General features: G+C 38.3%; 1 protein-coding gene across 1 annotated transcript in view; it reads right to left on the bottom strand.

Moving 5' to 3' along the window:
- SPIDR (scaffold protein involved in DNA repair) overlaps positions 1 to 19,413 on the bottom strand; it is a 488,464-nt gene that overhangs the window by 325,552 nt on the left and 143,499 nt on the right. The gene's annotated exons all lie outside the window — the stretch shown is intronic.

Below are 19,413 nucleotides of genomic sequence, written 5' to 3'. Positions count from 1 at the left end.
TGGTTTCTCTTATCTTCACACCCCCACCAGTACTTGTTATTTCATCTTTTTTCCCCACTAAAGATTTATTTATTTATTTTACAGAGAGAGAGAGAGAGTGCGCACATGCACGGGAGCAGTGGGAGGAACAGAGGGAGAAGAGCAGACTCCCAATGAGCGCAGAGCCCAAGACAGGGCTTGATCTCATGACCCTGAGATCATGACCTGAACTGAAATCAAGAGTCAGTTGCTCAACAGACTGAGACACCCAGGCTCCCACATCTCTTGTCTTTTGATGATAATCAATCTAACAGGTATGATTGAGATCTCTGAATTTTGTCTTACATTACCTTGATGATTAGTGATGTAGAGCACCTCCTTCATGTACCTGTTGGCCATTTGTATGTCTTCTTGGATAAGTATCTATTCAGTTACTCTGCCCTTTTTTAATTGGATTGTTTGTTTTCTTTGCTGAGTTGTAGGTGTTCATTATGGATTTTGGGTATCAATCTTTTAATAGATGTATAATTTGCAAATATTTCCTCCCTTTCCGAAGAATGCCTTTTTCATTGTGTTAATGGTTTTCTTTTTTGGTGTAGAAGCTTTTCAGTTTGGTGTAGTCCCACTTGTTTATTTTTGCTTTGATTTCTTTTGCTTTTGGCATCAAATCCAAAAAATCATTGCCAAGATCTATGTCAAGGAACTTACCCCCAAGTTGTTATCTAAGAGTTTTATGGTTTGGGGTCTTAAATTCAAATCTTTAATACATTTTGAGTCAATTTTTGTGTATTGTATAAGATCATAGTCTAGTTTCATTCTTTTGCATGTGGCTGTCCAGTTTTCCCAGCACCATTTATTGAAGAGACTGTCCTTTCCCCATTGTATATTCTTGGCTCCTTTGTCACAAAGAAATTGACCATATATGCATAGGTTTATTTCCAGACTTTCCATTATGTTCCATTGAAATATGTCTATTTTTATACCAGTACCATACTGTTTTGATTGCTACTGCTTTGTGATATAGATTGAAATCAGGAAATGTGATGCCTCCAGCTTTGTTCTTCTTTCTCCAGATGGTGTTGGCTCTTTAAAGTCTTTTGTGGATCCATGCAAATTTTAAGATTGTTCTATCCCTGTGAAAAATGCAGTTGGAATGTTGATAGGGGTTGCACCGAATCTGTAGATTGCTTTGGGCAGTATTAACATACTAACAATATTAATTCTCCCAATCTATGAACACATTTATTTTTTACTTCCTTGATTTCTTTCATCAGTGTCTTATACTTTTGAGTGTACAGTACTTTTACCTCTTGGGTGAAATTTCTTCCTATGTATATGAGCGAGGGGAGGGGCAGAGGGAGAAGGGGAAGGAGAAGCCAACTCCCTGCTGAGCGGTGAGCCTGACCCAAGGTTCAATCCCAGGACCTTGAGATCATGACCTGAGCTGGTCAGATGCTTCACCAACTGAGCCACGTGGGTGCCCCTCTTCCTAGGTATTTTAATATTTTGATGCAATTATAAATGGGATTATTTTCTTAATTTCTCTCTTGGATAGTGTATAGAAATACAACTGATTTCTGTGTATTGATTTTGTATCCTGAAACCACTGAATTCATTTACTAGTTCTAACAGTTTATTGCTGGAGTCTTTAGGGTTTTCTACATATAATATCATGTCATCTGTAAATAGAGACAGTTTTATTTTTAACTCTGCAATTTAAATGCCTTTTATTTCTTTTTCTTGCCTAACTGCTTTGGCTAGGACTTCTAGTAATCTGTTGAATAAAAGTGACAAGAGTGGGCATCATTGTCTTGTTCCTCATCTTAGGAGTATCATGTCTGTTGTAGGCTTATTATATGTGCCTTTTTATGTTGAGGTACTTTCTATACTCAAATCATTGGCATTTTTTCTTATGAATTGATGTTGACATTTGTCAAAAGCATTTTCTGCATCTATTGAGATACTCATATGATTTTTCTCCTTCATTTTGTTAATGTGGTATATATATCATGTTGATTGATTTGTGTATGTTGAACCATTCTTGCATCCTTGGAATCAATCCCAATTGATCACGGTGTATGAACCTTTTTTCAATTTGGTATACTAAAACTTTGTTGGGGATTTTTGTGTCGATGTTGAACAGAGATATTAGTCTGTAATCTTCTTGTGGTGTCTTTCTCTGATGTTAGTATCAGAATAATGCTGGCCTCGTAAAATGACTTTGGAAACATTCCCTCCTCTTTTACTTTTTAAAAGACTTTGAGAAGGATTAGGTAGAATTTGCTAGTGAAGGCATTTGTTTCTGAACTTTTCTTTGTTGGGAGGTTTTTGATTACTGATTCAATATCCTTCCAAGTAATTGATCTGTTCAGATTTTCTATTTCTTCCTGCTTCAGTCTTGGTAGGCTATATGTTTCTGGGATTTACCTATTTCTCTTAGGTTGTCCAATTTGTCAGTGTATAATTGTTCACAGTAGTTTCTCATGACCCTTTGTATTTCTGTGGTATCAGTTGTAATGCCTCCTCTTGCATATCTAATTTTATTCATTTGAGTCTTTTTTCATTTCTTGGTATGTCTAGATAAAGATTTATCTATTTTTTAATCTTTTCCAAAAATCGTCTCTTAGTTTCATTGATAGTTTCTATTGTCATTTTAGTCTCTATATCATACACTTCCACCATGATTTTGATTATTTCCTTCCTTCTACTAACTTTGGGCTTAATTTGTTTTTTTATGATTCTTTGAGGTATAAAGTTACATTGTTTACTTCAGGTCTTTTTTTTTTTCTCTTACTAAAGGCATTTTTAAAAATTTTTTAATTTAAATTCAATTAGCCAACTTAAAGTACATCATTAGTTTCAGATGTAGTGTTCAATAATTCATCAGTTGTGTATAACACCTAGTGATCATCACATCAGATGCCCTCCTTAATACCCATCACCTAATTACCCCATCCCCCTCCAGCAACCCTCCCTTCCAGCAACCCTCAGTTTGTTTCCTATAGTTAAGAGTCTCTCATGGTTTGTCTCCCTCTCTGATGACTTCCCATTCCCCCCCTTCCTCTATTACCTCTGTGCTGTTTCTTATATTCCACATATGAGTGAACCATATAATTGTCTTTCTCTGATTGACTTATTTTGCTCAGCATTATACTCTCCACTTCCATCCATGTTAATGTAAATGGTAAGTATTCATTCATTCTGATGGCTGAGTAATATTCCATTGTACATATATACCACATCTTCTCTTTATCCATTCATCTGTCAATGGACATCTTGGCTCTTTCCACAGTTTAGCTATTGTGGACATTGTTGCTATGAACACTGGGGTGCAGGTGCCCCTTCGGATCACTACATTTGTATCTTTGGGGGTAAATACCCAGTAGGGAAATTGCTGGGTCGTAGGGTAGCTCTATTTTTAATTTCGTGAGAAACCTCCATACTGTTTTCCCAAGTGACTGCACCAGTTTGCGTTCCCACCAACAGTGTAAGAGGGTTCCTCTTTCTCTACATCCTCGCCAACATTTGTTGTTTCCTGTCTTGTTAATTTTAGCCATTCTGACTGGTGTAAGGTGGTATTTCATTGTGGTTTTGACTTGTATTTCCCTGTTGCTGAGTGATGTGGAGCATTTTTTCATGTGTCTGTTGGTCATTTGTATGTCTTCTTTGGAGAAATGTCTGTTCATGTCTTCTGACCATTTCCTGACTGGATTATTTGTTTTGGGGGTTTTGAGTTTGAGAAGTTCTTTATAGATCTTGGATACTAGCCCTTTATCTGATATGTCATTTGCAAATATCTTCTCCCATTAATATAGGCATTTATCTCTATGAACTTCCCTCTTAGAACTGCTTTTGTTGCATCCCATTAGTTCTGGTATATTGTATTTCTATTTCTTTGGAATTGAGATTTTTTTTATTTCTCTTGTGATTTCTTTGACCCACTGGAGCATGTTTTTTAATCTCCATGTACTTGTGAATTTTCCAGTTTTCTTCCTATAATTGATTTCTAGTTTCAAACCACTGTGGTCAGAAAAGATGGCTATGATTTCAATCTTCTATGTTGTTAAGACTTGTTTTGTGGTCTAACATACGATCTAGCCTGAAAATGTTCCAGGTGCTCTTGAGAAGAATGTGTACTTTGCTGTTCTTAGATGTATTGTCCTATAAATGTCTGTTAAGTCCATCTGATGTAATGTCTCTAAGTCAAATGTTTCCTTAATGATTTTATCTGGATGATCTAGCTATAGTTGAAAGCGGGGTCCTGTAGTCCCCTAATATTATTGTATTTCTGCCTTCTTTCATATCTGTTAAATTTGCTTCATATATTTAGGTGCTCCAATGTTAGGTACATAAGCATTTATAATTGTTCTATCCTCTTGATGAACTGATACCCTTGTGATTACATAATGATCATGTTTTTATTAGAGTTTGTGGCTCAAAGTCTGTTCTGTCTGATATAAGTATAGCAACCCCTTTGGGTTTCAATTTTCACAGAATATGGTTTTCTATTCTTTCACTTTCAGTCTATGTGCTCCTTTAAGGAATGAATGAGTTTCTTAGAGGCAGCATATACTTGGGTCTTACTCTTTTAATCATTCAGCCACTCTATGTCCTTTGATTGGAGAATTTAATCCCTTTATATTTATAAGTAATTGCTGAAAGATAAGGACTTACTATTGCCATTTTCTTAATTGTTTTTTGCCTTTTTGTAATACATTTGTTCTTTTCTTCCTTTCTTTGTCTCTTCCATATTAATTTGATGATTTTCTATAATAGTCTGTATTGATTCCTTTCCCTTTATCTATTACAGTTTTTTTATAAGATTTTATTTATTTATTTGAGAGAGAGAGAGCACAGAGGAAGAGTGAGAAGGAGAAGTAGACTCTGCACTGAGCAGAGACCCCAATGTGGGGCTTGATCCCAGGACCCTGAGATCAAGACCCGAGCTGAAGGTAGACACTTAACCAACTGAGCCACCCAGGCACTGCCTATTACAGGTTTTTACTTCGCAGTTACTATGAGGCTTAAGACATCTTATAACAGTCTATTTTAACCTATAACAACGTAAATTCAAATGCAGACTAGAGCTCTATATATTTGTTCTCCCCTGTTACAATGTTTTTGATGTCACAAGTTACATCTTTTTATCTTCTTTAGCCATTAACAAAATTTTTGTATAGATTTTTTAATACTTTTGTTTTTTAATCTTCATACTATAAGTGATTTACCCACACCATTACATCATTTGAATATTCTGAAATTAACTACATATTTACATTTACCGATGAGATTATACTTTCATGTTTTCCTGTTACTCTTTAGTGTCCTTTTGTTTCAGCTTGAACAAGTCCCTTTAACATTTCTTGCAACACTAGACTAGTGTTGATGAACTCCTTTAGCTTTTGCTATTGTGTAAAACTCTTAATTTCTCTTTCAGTTCAGAAGGACAACTTTGCTGGGTAGTGTATTTTTGGTTGGCAGCTTTTTTTCTTTTAGCACACTGAATGTATCATGCCACTCCCTACCTGACTGCCAAGTTTCTGCTAAAAAATCCACTGACTAAAAATTCATGGGGGGTTACCTTGTACATAACAAGGTAAATTTTCTCTTGCTGCTTTAAAATTTCTCTTCTTGGGATGTCTGGATTGCTCAGTTGGTTAAGCGTCTGCCTTTGGCTCAGGTCATGATCCCAGGGTCCTGGAATCAAGTCCCACATTGGGCTCCTTGCTCAGCAGGGAGCCTGCTTCTCCCTCTGCCTGCCGTTCCCTTGCCTGTGCTCTCTCTCTCTCTAATAAAGAAATAAAATCTTTAAAAAAAATAAAATAAAAATTCTCTTAACTTTTCATAATTTAATTATGTTTCTTGGTGTGGGTCTCTTGAATTCATCTTATTATAACTCTGTGGACTTCTTGAAACTAGATGCCCATTTCTTTCCCCAGATTAGGGAAGTTTTTAGCCATTATTTCTTCAATAAGCTTTCTGCTCCTTTCTGTCTCTCTTCTTCTGGGATAACTATATTGCAAATATTCATCCACTTGATGGTATCCTTTACGTCCCTTAAGGTATCTCTGGTCTTTTCCATTTTTTTTTTCTCTTTTTGTTTCTGTGTTTGGATGAATTCCACTGCCCAATCTTTGAGTTCACTGATCTTTTCTTCTAGCTGATCTAGTCTTTTTGAATTTTTCTGTAGTTACTGTATTCTTTTCAGGTCTGTGGTTTCTGTTTGGTACATTCTTTTATTTTCTATCTCCTAAAATTCTCACTTTGTTCATGCATTATTCTCCTGACCATGGTAAACATCTTTATGACTATTATTTTGCACCCTTTGTCAGACAAATCACTTATCTCCATTTCATTAAGGTCTGTTTCTGGAGTTTTTCCTTATTCTTTTTTTGGAACATGTTCCTGTTTCTTCATTATCCTTGATTCTCTGTTTTGGTTTCTATGCATTACATAAAACAGCCACTCTTCCAGTCTTTATAGAGTGGTCTTGTGTAGGAGATGAACCTTATTGTTCAGCCTGCCCTGAGCTCTTAGTTGTCTCTTTGTGGAAGTCAAAACTCCCTTTTTTTTCTTAGTAGCTCCCAGTAGTTGTGGGTGCCAATACCTGTCAGTGTGCCAAAGGATAGGATCTCAGTCAGCACTAGATATAAGCTGACTGAAAGCTGAACCCTTAGTCAGCAGCTTTTAAAGTATGCAAGCAGACTTCTTTCAGGGAAAGACTAGGAGCTGGGCATTTATCTCTGCTCCCTCTGTTCTGAGTCCTCAAGGGATAGCCAGGTAAGAACTGCTTCCTTGTTTGCTACAGACCCGTGGGACCCACAAACCACAAGTTCCCCTAGTCATCAGAGCCAGGAGATCAAGAGATGTACCCTCTGGGAGACACTAAAGATCTACAGGGTGCACGGAGATGTCATCTGCTGACCTCCCTGATCTCTGGGGAGGATGACAGTCAGTACCTAGGTGTGTGCTAAATTAGAAACCTGATCCTCAGGCAGCAGCAGCTTTTAAAGTACACAAATAGGCAGCTTTCAGGAAAAGACTGGAAGATGGGTGTTATATACTCCCTCTGTGCTGAGCCCTGGAGGGAAAACCACAACAGGTCCAAGCCAAGTGAAGAATAGTTTGCTATAGTCTTGTGGGTCTTGTGGACACAAGCCCTGTTTCAGAACTAGGTATTTTGGGGGCTCATCTCTCCAGTGAAAGTCTTAAAAGTTGGGGTGCTAGATGCTGGGTTCAAACTCTTTGCTTCTCATGGAAAACTAGGGAGTTATGAGTTCCCTACCTATTGTATGTCACTATGCCAGGGGTGGGATTTATGGCTAGAGTGTGTCTTACCCTTTCCTACCCCTTTCAACGTGGGTACTTTCTAATTCATCCAATGTATAGGAGTCCCTCAGTTTCTGGATTTTTTACAAGAGGAACTGCTTCATGTGTAGCTATAGATTTGGTGTCTTCGTGGGGAAGGTGAGTTCAAGAGGTTCTTATATTGCCATCTTGGATCAGAGCCTCCAAATTGACTATTTTCAATACAGTCACCAAAGTTATTTAGAGATAAAATTCAAAACACCAATGGAGAAAAAAAATTCACTAAGCAAGTTAAGATATTCTAATCATTTTTATATTAAAAAGTTGATTGGTAACCTACCTGAAAAGATTCCTGGCATCAATTCAACAGGGCTAAACATTTTTTCAAAAACAATATGAAGTGAAAAAGAATAAAGATTCAAAACTATTCCAACATTTCCAGAAAAAAAGTTCATTGAAATATTTTTAATATGCTATATAAGTAAAGAAAAAAATAATTTAAATAAATGTAGTATAATATTTTCAAGTTTTGCTTTCTGTTAGATATAACAGACATTGTGAAAAATAACCTGATGATAAGAATGGAGAAATATGGCTTTATTATTGAAAACATACTTAAATATAAGACCAATTTTGCATTGACTTTTATGAGTTATGACTTAAACACAATGAAGCCATGAATCAAAAAGATAAAAATTAAAAAACAACAACAAAAAGAAAGCCCAAAGAAATTGAGTAATAGTTCTCTATGGGGCAAAGCCAAGGGAAAAGGCCAATGTTTTCCAACACTGAAATGCCAATAACTACTTAACTTGATCTTTACTAGTGAGCAATTATCAGGTTAAAAACAAAACAAGAGGAGGAGCAAGATGGCAGAGGAATAAGAGACCTAAATTCCGCCTGGTCCCAGGAATTCAGCTAGATAGTTATCAAACCATTCAGAACAACTACCAACTCAACAAGAGATTGAAGAAAAGAATAGCAGCAATTTGGGGCACCTGGGTGGCTCAGTTGGTTAAGCATCTGCCTTCAGCTGGGGTCATGATCCCAGCATCCTAGGATGGAGCCCCGCATCAGGCTCCCTGCTCAGTAGGGAGCCTGCTTCTCCCTCTCCGGCTCCCTACCCCCGCCACCGCTTGTGTTCCCTCTCTCGCTGTCTCTGTCAAATAAATAAATAAATAAAATCTTAAAAAAAAAAAAAAAGAATAGCAGCAATTCTGTGAACAGAAAGGCGACCACTTTCTGGAAGGTAGGATGTGCCGAGAAGTGAATCCAAGGCGACACACGGGAAGATAGACCGGGCGGGGGGAGCCTCTATCAGCAGGCTACCAGCAAGTGATAGAGCAGTGAAGCACAAAACTGGAAATTTAAGAAGTCTGCTCTGTTGAGGGATGTTGCTCCAGTGGCTAATCAGGCGGTGGAACCCTTGCTGGGACAGTGTGGTCTCAGGACCCTCAGGGTCACAGAAAGATTGGGATGCCTGAGTGTGGCAGAGCTCCCAGGTATAGGAGTGGGAAAGCCAGTGGCAAAGATGGAGCCGAGGAGTGGGCTCTCAGCTTCGGGTTGCCATAAACCGTGATCCATGGCACAGCTGGGTCACTACTCTTCGAGCAGGGACCCAACAAGCGGCAGATCCAGGGACATGTCCCCCTCCTTCCCCGGGAAGAGCGGCACGGGAGCACACCACAGGAGTCTGCTGGGATTGGAGACTCCAAACGGGGTCATGTGCCAGAGAGACAAATGCTCTGTCACAGGCTGGGTGAACATGAAGTGCAGTCAGAGACCAGAGAGACAGGAGTGATGGACTGCTATTCCCTGAGGGCTCACTGAGGAGTGGCACCCTGAGCTTTTGGCTCCTCCAGGACCAGAGATTGGGAGGCCACCATTTTCACTCTCCTCCTCCAAAGCTGTAAGGAAAGCTTTCAGGGAACAAAAGCTACTGAGAGCAAACCCGAGCAGATTACTCAGCCTGGCCCCTGGCAAGGGTGGTGCAATTCCGCCTCGGGCAAAGACATTTGAGAATCACTGCAACAGACCCCTCCCCCAGAAGATCAGCAAGAACATCCAGCCAAGACCAAATTTACTGATTAATGAGAACGGCAAAACCCCAGCGCTGGGGGAATACAGCACATAGAATTCATGGCTTTTTTCCCCCTGATTCTTTAGTCTTTCAAAGTTAATTTTTAAAATTTTCTTTCTCTTTTCCTTTTCTATTTTTTTTAGTTGAATTTTTCTTCTTTCCTTTTTCAGCCAACATTGTATCAATTTCCTTTTTTAAAATCTTTTTTAATTTTCATTTTTACAGTCATTCTATCCCTTCATTGTATTTAACCTTATTTTTTATATACATATATGTTCTTTTTTCTTTAAAACTTTGGGATACAGTTTCTTCTAACAGACCAAAATATATCCTAAATCTAGTGTATGACTTTGTCCTAGTCTCCCGTCTAATCACAGTCTCTCCTTTTTTTGTTTTTTAATTTTTTTTCATTCTTTTTTTCAACCAACTTATCAATTCCTTTTTTAAAATCTTTTTTGGGCTCCTGGGTGGCTCAGTTGGTTAAGTCACTGCCTTCAGCTCAGGTCATGATCCCAGAGTCCTGGGATCAAGTCCCACATCGGGCTCCCTGCTAAGCAGGGAGTCTGCTTCTCCCTCTGACACTCTCCCCTCTCATGCTCTCTCTCTCTCTCTCAAATAAATAAAATCTTAAAAAAAATAGATAAAATCTTTTTAAATTTTCATCTTTACAGTCATATTCCATCCCTTCATCATATTTACCCTTTGTATATATATATATGTTTTTCTTTCTTTAAAATTTTGGGAGGCAATTTCTTCTAACAGACCAAAATACACCCAAAATCTAGTGTGTGGCTCTGTTCTATTCACCAGCCTGATCACATTCTTTTCTTTTTTTTTTCCTTTATTTTTCCCCCGTTTCAGGTCTCTTCTGATTTATTTAGTGTATATTTTTCTGAGGTCATTGTTACCCTATTAGCATTTTGTTCTCTCATTCACCTATTCTTCTCTGGACAAAATGACAGGACGGAAAAACTCACCTCAGAAAAAAGAACAAGAGGCAGTACTGACTGCCAGGGAACTAATCAATATGGACATTAGTAAGATGTCGGAACTAGAGTTCAGAGTGACAATTATAAAGATACTAGCTGGGCTTGAAAAAAGCACAGAAGATACTAGAGAATCACTTTCTGGAGAAATAAAAGAACTAAAAATCTAACTATGTTGAAATCAAAAAGGTTATTAACGAGGTGCAATAAAAAATGGAGGCTCTAACCGCTAAGATAAATGAGGCAGAAGAGAGAATTAGTGACATAGAAGACCAAATGATGGAGAATAAGGAAGCTGAGAAAAAAAGAGATAAACAACTACTGGATCACAAGGGGAGAAGATAAGTGATACCATAAGAAAAAACAATATTAGAAATGTTCTGTACTCAGAAAACTACAGAATACTCATGAAAGAAATTGAGGAAGACACAAAGAAATGGAAAAATGTTCCATCTTCATGGATTAGAAGAACAAATATTGTGAAGATGTCCCCGCTACTTAGAGCAATCTATACATTTAAAGCAATCCCTATCAAAATACCATCAACTTTTTTCAAAGAAATGGAGCAAATAATCTTAAAATTTGTATGGAACCAGAAAAGACCACACATAGCCAGAGGAAGGTTGAAAAAGCAAAGCAAAGCTGGTGGCATCACAATTTCGGACTTCCAGCACTATTACAAAGCTGTCATCATCAAGACAGGATGGTACTGGCACAAAACAGACACATAGATCAATGGAACAGAAGAGAGAGCCCAGAAATGGACCCTCAACTCTATGGTCAACTAATCCTTGACAAACCAGGAAAGAATGTCCAATGGAACAAAGACAGTCTCTTCAACAAATGGTGTTGGGAAAATTGGACAGCCACATGCAGAAGAATGAAACTGGACCATTTCCTTACACCACACACAAAAATAGACTCAAAATGGATGAAAGACCTCAATGTGAGACAGGAGTCCATCAAAATCCTAAAGGAGAACACAGGCCCCAACCTCTTCCACCTCAGCACAGCAACTTCTTCCTAGAAACATCACCAAAGGCAAGGGAAGCAAGGGCAAAAATGAACTATTGGACTTTCATTAAGATTAAAAGCTTTTGCACAGCAAAGGAAACAGTCAACAAAACCAAAAGACAACTGACAGAATGGGAGAAGATATTTGCAAATGACATATCAGATAAAGGGCTATTATCTAAAGTCTGTAAAGAACTTATCAAACTCAACATGCAGAGAATAAATAATCCAATCAAGAAATGGGCAGAAAACATGAACAGACATTTCTGCAAAGAAGACATCCAAATGGCCAACAGACATATGAAAAAGTGCTCAACATCGCTCGGCATCAGGGAAATACAAATCAAAACCACAATGAGATACCACCTCAGACCAGTCAGAATGGCTAAAATTAACAAGTCAGGAAATGACAGATGTTGGCGAGGATGCGGAGAAAGGAGAACCCTCTTACACTGTTGGTGCAGCCACTCTGGAAAACAGTATGGAGGTTTCTAAAGAAGTTGAAAATAGAGCTACCCTACGACCCAGCAATTGCACTACTGGGTATTTACCCCAAATATAGAAATGTAGTGATCCAAAGGGGCATGTGAATCCCAATGTTTATAGCAGCAATGTCCACAATAGCCAAACTATGGAAAGAGCCTAGATGTCCATAAACAGATGAATGGATAAAGAAGATGTGGTATACATACACACACACACACTGGAATATTATGTAGCCATCAAAAAAAAAATGAAATCTTGCCATTTGCAATGACATGGATGGAACTAGAGGGTATTATGCTAAGCCAAGTAACTCAGAGAAAGACAAGTACCATATGATCTCACTGATATGAGGAATTTGAGAAACAGACAGAGGATCATAGGGGAAGGGAGGGAAAAATGAAACAAGAAGAAACCAGAGAGGGAGACAGACCATAGAGACTCTTAATCTCAGGAAACAAACTGAGGATTGTTGGAGTGGAGGGGAGTGGGAGGAATGGGGTGGCTGGGTGATGGACACTGGGGAGGGTATGTGCTATGGTGAGTGCTGTGAATTGTGTAAGACTGATGAATCACAGACCTGTACCCCTGAAACAAATAATACATTATATGTTAATTAAAAAAAATAAATAAAAGCAGGTGGCTCAGTTGTTAAGTGTCTGCCTTCAGCTTAGGTCATAATCCTGGGGTCCTGGGATTGAGCCCCGCATTGGGCTCACCACTCTGCGGGAAGCCTGCTTCTCCCACTCCCCCTGCTTTTGTTCCCTCTCTCGCTGTGTCTCTCTCTGTCAAATAAATAAATAAATCTTAAATAAATAAATAAAGCCAAACTTCTCAAAAAACAAACAAACAAACCAAAAAAGGCAACAATTCTTTTAATCACTGCTCTATTCATTCTAGTTAAGGAAAATCTATTACTTACACCTGTTTTTTTGTGCATGTGTTTTTTTTTGTTTTGTTTTCCTTAGCAGCAGTTTATTTCTCAGGTACTCTGTTGTCCTTCTATGACAAAAGTTGGTGATCTTTTATTGTGAGGATTATAGGGCATCAGTATTCTCAGCATTTGCATAAGAGTTCACTTCAACAAACCAAATATTTAATGCAAAACTTTCTTTGATCATTATTAGACAACTAGCTAAGAGATTTTCCTCTCTAAATGCATGATGCTCTAGTGCTTTCATTACAAAGCAGCCTATGAATCAAAATGTTACCTTTTTCCCTGCTTCAGAAGGAGGTCAACAAACTGCCATCATGGGCAATCATAAGCTTTTCTAGTCAGTTTAGCAAAGCTGGCTCCTATTGTCAAGGGTCTTCCAGTTCGAAAGCCTGAGACTGACAACCCTAATCACATCAAACTCATTTTTAATATTTAAACACATTAACATTAAAGGAATGGCCACAAAACAGACATCCCTTATTTAGTTATCATTTAGAAATCACAAGAAAACAATCATTTACATATTGCTGGAGTTGCTTCAATCATCAGCAAAAACTCTTATGTCCTCAACTTCTTTGAATGTTCCTTTCATCTTACTCTTCCCCTGAGGACAACCTGGCAATGAGCTTAAACTGCAGCTGCCCTCCCTTCCCTCCTTTCTACCCAATGAACATGGAGGGCCAGGACGAGACAGTCTTGCTCCTCACAAAGGCTTTCAGTTCCCTTATACTTCAATTGTGAAGCATAGAAAGAGAGGAAGAGTCCACCCCTACCCAGAGGCAGGCACCTTCAGGGCTGTCCACCCATCCTTTGGAGCCTTGGGCTTTAGGCTACCGTTCTTGTTGATTTCAGTGCCTACCAGGCTTCTAATACCTTAACTTCCCCATTCCATGAAGTCCTCCCCCACCTCACCTCAGCCACTCATCTGCCCCATTCATTCTCTACGTCTTTAAGTTACAAACTGCTTCCCTCCACTAATTCAATTCTGAGCACCCATCATTCTTACCTGTCTAGTTTATTAACTCTAGTTTCAGCACTTTAAAGGTGTTTGACCAACCTCTTCCCAATCTAGAATAGGCTGGTCCTACCCCCCATCTCCACACCCTGCCTGTTACTATTTCTGATCTTACCTGGTCTAGATTTCATGGTCCAATATTACAATCACTACATGGAACTTTTATTGACTACTTTCATTGTAATCAATTACTGGACAATTTCAAGCTCTGCCTGTTCCACATTTGCAGCCCCACAATTCAATCCATATTGACTGATCTCAAACTCAAAATGACAACTCTCAAGAGAACCTTATCTTGCCAGACAATCCTAATATACATCCCTTGTCCACTGACTCCCCCACTACAGGACTATGTCATCTACTCTCTATCTTCATTCCTCCAATGCCATCTCCTTGTCGTTACTCTAAGCTAATGAAGATACTTTCCATTTCACTGACAAAATGGAAGTGATCAGAAAGAACTTGAGTTCCCACTGCCATATATAGCTACCAGCAACCTGCACCTGAGGACACTCTGCCCTCCCATCTGTTCACGGATGTCTATGTTCCTGACCCGGCATACCCCTCCATTTGCACACTCTTGTCACCAAATCAGACACAATACCAATAGTTATCCTTTCTTTCCCCTACTGAGGACCTTCCCCATCAATATACAACATGTGCTGTAATTCCCACCCATAAAAAAAAAAAATCTCAATCTCCACATTCCTTCTAGTTAACAACCAGTTCTCTACACCTCTTATAGCAAACTCCACCAAAGAATTTTCTATTCATGCTGTCTTCAGTTTCTCTTTTTCCATTCTCACTTAAACCCACAGCAACCTGGCTTAGTTTAACCATACCAATGAGAAAGCCCCACATTCCTTGACTTCCACAGTGCAACCCAGCAGCATCCATCACAGTTGGTTGCCCTTTTTCCTTCTCAAAGACACATCTTTACCTGACTTCCAGGACACCACACTCTCTTAGATTCTATTCCTCCCACAGCAGCTTCTTCCTCTGGGCCCCAACCACTGCAGAATGCCTATGGCTCAGGCCTCATAGACAGATATTCCTTTTAATCTGCATTTGATCTCCTGCAAACTAACCTTGCTGGTGCTTTAAAACCATCTGGACATAGGAGCCTACATCTAGCAACAGCACTGTCAATGAGGTTCAGACCCATATCCTATTCAGATGATGAACATGGTGAAAAGCCTCATGATTTCTTTCATCTATTTCTTATAGTTTTCAGGGTAGAGCTCTTTCATCTCCTTGGTTAAATTTATTCCTATTTTATTGTTTTTGATGCTATTGTAAATAAGACCATCTTTTTAATTTATTTTTCTGTTAATCTGTTGCTAGTGTATATACAGATCTGCCACTGATTTTTGTATGTTAACTTCATATTCAGCAACTTTACTGAATTCATTGATTAGATCTAAAGTTTTTCAAATGGAGTCTTTAGGATTTTCTCTATATATAGAATCATGATGAAAAAAACTGCAGACAACACAAATACATGGAAAGATATCCAATGTTCATGGATTGGAAGAATTAATATTGTTAAAATGTCCCCAACTACCCAAAGCAATCTATAGATTCAGTGCAATCCCTATCAAGATTTCAATGGCATTTTCACAGAAATAGAAAAAGCACTTCTAAAATGTGTATGGAACCACAAGAACCCCAAATAGCCAAAGCAATCCTGAGGAAGTACAACGAAGTGGGAGACATCACACTGATTTCAAGCTATATGATAAAGCTACAGCAACCAAAACAGTATGGTATTGGCATAAAAACAGACAAATAGACCAAAGGAACGGAACTAAAGCCCAGAAATAAACCCATGTATAAAGAGTCAACTAAAATTTGATAAGGGGACCAAGAATACCCAATAGAGAAAAGACAGTCTCTTCAATAAATGGTGCTGAGAAAACTGGATATTTACATATAAAAGAATGAAACTAGACTCCTATTCTTACACTACTCACAAAAATTAACTCAAAGTGGATTAAAAACTTAATCCATAAAACCACAAAACTCCCAGAAGAAAATATAGGAAAAAAGCTCCTTGACATGGGTCTTAGCAATAATTTTTTGGATGACACTTAAATCACAAGGAATAAAATGAACAAGTGGGACTACATCAAACTAAAAAGCTTCTGCACAGCAAAAGAAATAATCAACAAAATGAAAGGGCAGCCTACAGAATAAGAGAAAGTATTTGCAAATCACATACTTGATAAGGAGTTAATATACAAAATATATAAAGAATTTATACAACTCAATAGCAAAAAAAAACAATTTTAAAAATCGGCAAAGAATCTGAATAGACATTTTTCTAAAGAAGATATTTAAATGACCAACAGGTACAGGAAAAGGTGTTCAATGTCACTAATCATTAGGAAAATACAAATCACCACAATGAGACATTACCTCACACTTGTTGGAATGATTATCATCAAAAAGGCAAGAGATAACAAATTCTTGTTAAGATACAAAGAAAAAAAAAAACTCTTGGGCACTGTTGGTGGAAATGTAAGTCGGTGCAGCCACTATGGAAAACAGTACAGAGGTTCCTCAAAAAATTAAAAATAGAACTACTATATGATCCAGCACTTCCACTGCTGGGTATATATCTGAAGGAAATAAATCACTATTTTGAAGAGGTATCTGCATCCCCATGTTCACTGCAGCATTATTTACAATAGCCAAAAAATGGAAACAATCTGAGAGACCACTGACAGATGAATGAATATAGAAAATGTGGTACATATACACACACACACACACACACACACTGCCTGGATTATTATTCAGCCACAAAAAAGAAGGAACTCCTGTCATTTGTGACAACATGGGTGGACCTTGAGGGCATTATGCTAAGTAAAATAAGACAGAGAAAGATACATACTGTATGATCTTACTTGTATGTGGAATCTAAAAACAAAACAAAAATAAAAACAAAAAAACCCCATCACAAACTCATAGACAAAAAGATCAGATTTGTGGTGACCACAGGTGGCAGTGGGGGACAGAACTGGAAGAAGGTGCTCAAAGAGTACAAATTTCCAGTTATAAGATAAATAAGTATTGGACATGTAATGTACAACATGAGGACTATGGTTAACACCGCTGTATGGTATATTTGAAAGCTGCTGAGAGAATAGATCCTAAAAGAGCTTATCACAAGGAAAAAAAAACATTTTTTCTTTTTTTGGGGGGGGATCTATATGAGGTGATGATGTTAACTAAACTTATAGTGGTCATAATTTCAGAATATACGTAAATCAAGTCATTACACTATACACCTTAAACAGCGCTGTATATCATTTATATTTTCCTAAGACTGAAAGAAAAAAGAACACAGTAAATGTAAAAAGAGATTATTACTACTAAAAATGCAGACCAAATTTCCACTTTTAAAAACTAATGGGGTAGGTGGGTGACACAGTATGACCAACTGATAGAACTGAACACACAAAATAGAAACCTTCATACCAAACCTTCTTGCCAAATACACCTGTACACATATAAAAGAATTCAATGCCAAACAGCAAAAGTAGTGGGAAAAAAATCCAATTTTTGTTTGAAAATATAGAAGCAAAACAGTATTAAAAACTCAGACCCCAGGCGCCTGGGTGGCTCAGTCGGTTAAGCGACTGCCTTCGGCTCAGGTCATGATCCTGGAGTCCCGGGATCGAGTCCCGCATCGGGCTCCCTGCTCGGCAGGGAGCCTGCTTCTCCCTCTGACCCTCTCCTCTCTCATGCTGTTTCTCTCTCGCTCGCTCTCCAATAAATAAATAAATAAAATATTAAAAAAAAAAAACAACTCAGACCCCAGTAAATAAACTGTAGAAAGAATGTATATTGGTCAATTTACAATAAAGTAAAAGGCTAACAATTCCCTCCCTCAAAATAGTAATAATAATAATAATAAGGCCTCATGATTTTCTCACCAAGAAAAACCAAACCAACCAACCAACCAACCAAAAAGAAAAACCAAATAAAACAAAACCATCTGATCCCCTACACCACCCTCTTGCCTCACCTTAGGCAATGTCAGCTCCATGAAATGTCCTTTGCCATACCTCTTAGCTAGTCTTGACCCCTATTTTTATCTGATTTCTTTCCATAAAGTTTATCTTCTTTTGACATTACTTCTACTTTACTTCTTGGGTCCTCATCACACACTCCCCTACACAGTCAGGGCTGTAGTTGCTATGTCTCCAGGATATGCAACGGTGCCTAGCACATAGTAGGCCCTCACTAGGGTTGGGGACATGGTTTTCTGTAATTGCGTGGCATCAACTTCAACAAGGACATTCAAATCCCTCTAACTGTCTTCCTTTCCTGTTCTTTCCAAAAACTAATATAAACCACCACCATTCTCTTTTGATGCTTGAAATCTCTCTGCTTTGGGCATACAGCCTTCTGAGTTATTTTATGTTAACATATACATATGGTGAATAGGCATGAACTGATCCACCATGCTACACCCATCCCACTAGACTCTGACATCTTTATGCTTGTCCCTCTACTCCTACACTTAAGATGGGCCTCTCCTCTCCTGATCCCCCTCCCCTACTTCCTTCCCTGGACACTGATAGAGCAATTATCCGTAACCACTGTGTCTCCGCTGGGTCCTCCTCATTATTCTCTAAATAGGCCTCATCTTTCCTCTGGTGACTCTCTGGACCTGAGATCCCTTTCAAGCCACTAGCAGCTAATCTCCACATCTGACTTCTTGCCTGAAATCCTAGTCCTAGCAGAAGAATCACAGCACTGTCCCTACTCTTTGTCTTGGACACTCCTTGAGTCACGGGTCCCTGGCTTCCTCCCCTGCTAGTTCACTAACATTGCCATTGAGTTCTCAGTATACACTGTACCTGCCCACCTCTTGATGTAAACATTTCCTAAACAAATCTAAACCTGTGTTTTTCCTTGCCACATTTACTCTTTCTACTGAAACTCCTTTTTCCTTGAAACTCTACTAAGTTTGCTTTTATGGCACTGCTTCCCACAAGTTCTCACTTTCATTGAAATTTTGTTTTCTTTGTTTTGTTCTAATTTCAAACACAAAGAGACCATGTATTACACAGGGTTGGGACATGGCTCTTGGAAGGCATACCCCTATCCCCTTCACATGTCCTGCTTGACCCCCATGGCCTGGCCCTTATGGTTATTCATATACATACCAACCAGTTTCCTATCTGGGTGTCTTTGCTCTCTCATACATCTTTGCATTTGCAAGTGTTCCCTTGGACAATCTCTGTAACCATATTTGTAAAAATAACCTGAATATATTTATTTCTATTTCCCTCTTTATAATATAACTTATTCAAAAACAGGAATAGTCATTTACTTGTCTTAACTGTCTAAGTATGTGGAATACTGATGCTCAATAAAATTTGATAAACCCAAATAACCAATCCCACTAAGGATTAATCATGTAAGCTGTTATGACTGAAACAGTGAATGCTTGACTTGGATAAACGGTTCCCTAAATCATCTCCAGAAATTAGAACTTCTGTAATTGCTTATTGAAGTTACAATTCTATTCTGTCAATTTTCTTCCCCAAGTAAACAAGTTTAAGTATTTTTAAATTAACATTTCAGGTATTTGGAT

The sequence above is a fragment of the Neomonachus schauinslandi genome, chromosome 4 (assembly GCF_002201575.2).
Source record: "Neomonachus schauinslandi chromosome 4, ASM220157v2, whole genome shotgun sequence".
NCBI classification, from domain to species: Eukaryota; Metazoa; Chordata; class Mammalia; order Carnivora; family Phocidae; genus Neomonachus; species Neomonachus schauinslandi.
The sequence above is the reverse complement of the archived record's forward strand: the minus strand, read 5'-3'. Positions and strand labels throughout refer to the sequence as shown.